Source organism: Microtus ochrogaster, chromosome 2 (genome assembly GCF_000317375.1).
Source record: "Microtus ochrogaster isolate Prairie Vole_2 chromosome 2, MicOch1.0, whole genome shotgun sequence".
In the NCBI taxonomy this organism is placed as follows: Eukaryota; Metazoa; Chordata; class Mammalia; order Rodentia; family Cricetidae; genus Microtus; species Microtus ochrogaster.
The window spans coordinates 176,776-177,989 of record NC_022010.1 but is presented as its reverse complement, the minus strand read 5'-3'; the positions used below and the strand labels follow the sequence as shown (position 1 = coordinate 177,989).

Sequence of the window (1,214 nt, the reverse complement as noted above, 5' to 3'; positions counted from 1 at the left end):
TTGCCCGCTCTTCCAAAGGTCCTGAGTTCAATTCCCAGCAACCACATGGTGGCTCACAACCATCTGTAATGAGGTCTGATGCCCTCTTCTGGCCTGAGGGCATACACACAGAAAGAATATTGTATACATAATAAATAAATAAATAAATAAATATTTTTTAAAAAATCAAATCAAATCTAGATGAGTAATATGTAAATAAGTAAGATGTGTACTACCATGCTTGGCCAATAGAGTACAGTTTTATTTGGTTTGGTCTTTTTCTGACCTCTGATGACAGTTTTATTCTAGAATCCTCCAGAATAAACTTTTTTTGTTTTTGTTTTTGTTTTTGGTTTTTTCGAGACAGGGTTTCTCTGTGGCTTTGGAGCCTGTCCTGGAACTAGCTCTGTAGACCAGGCTGGTCTCCAGAATAAACTCTTTGAATGTCACTTTTGATTACCTTTGGTTTGTCTTGCTATTTATGTCCAGGAAGAATATTTAATGAATTACCTGGGCAGAATCTGTTTTGGTGGTTTTTTTTTTTTTAATATTTATTTATTTATTATGTATACAGTATTCTGTCTATGCCTGCAGGCCAGAAGAGGGCACCAGACCCCATTACAGATGGTTGTGAGCTACCATGTGGTTGCTGGGAATTGAACTCAGGACCTTTGGTAGAGCCGGCAATGCTCTTAACCTCTGAGCCATCTCTCCAGCTCTTTTGGTGGGTTTTTAATTTTTTAAATTTTTGTTTTGTTTTTCTGTTTCTTTGTTTTTGTTTTGTTTTGTTTTGAAGACAGCTTTCGCTGTCCTGGAATTTACTCTGTAGACCAGGCTGTCAGCTATCTACCTGCCTCTGCCTGGTGAGTACTGGGATTAAAGGAAAGTACTACCACCTCCCAGCCTTGTTTTGTTTCTTGAAACAGAGACTCACTATGTAGCCTTGGATATCCTGGAACTCACTATATAGACCAGGCCTGCTTCCACCTCCTTGAGTATGGCCTAAAGGCATTTCCCATTGTGCTCAGCACAAGTCTTTTTTAATTGTTTGAGAATTTCTTACATGCATATAAAATGTTTTGATCAAAATTTCCCCTATTTGGGCTGGAGAGATGGCTCAGTGATTAAGAGCATTGACTGCTCTTCCAAAGGTCCTGAGTTCAATTCCCGGCAACCACATGGTGGCTCACAACCATCTGGAATGAGGTCTGGTGCCCTCTTCTGGCCTGCAGACA

The 1,214-nt window shown here is 39.9% G+C and overlaps 1 protein-coding gene across 3 annotated transcripts in view; it reads left to right on the top strand.

Moving 5' to 3' along the window:
* The window catches only part of Pus1 (pseudouridine synthase 1), a 12,490-nt gene that overhangs the window by 9,091 nt on the left and 2,185 nt on the right, over positions 1-1,214 (top strand). The window lies entirely within an intron of this gene.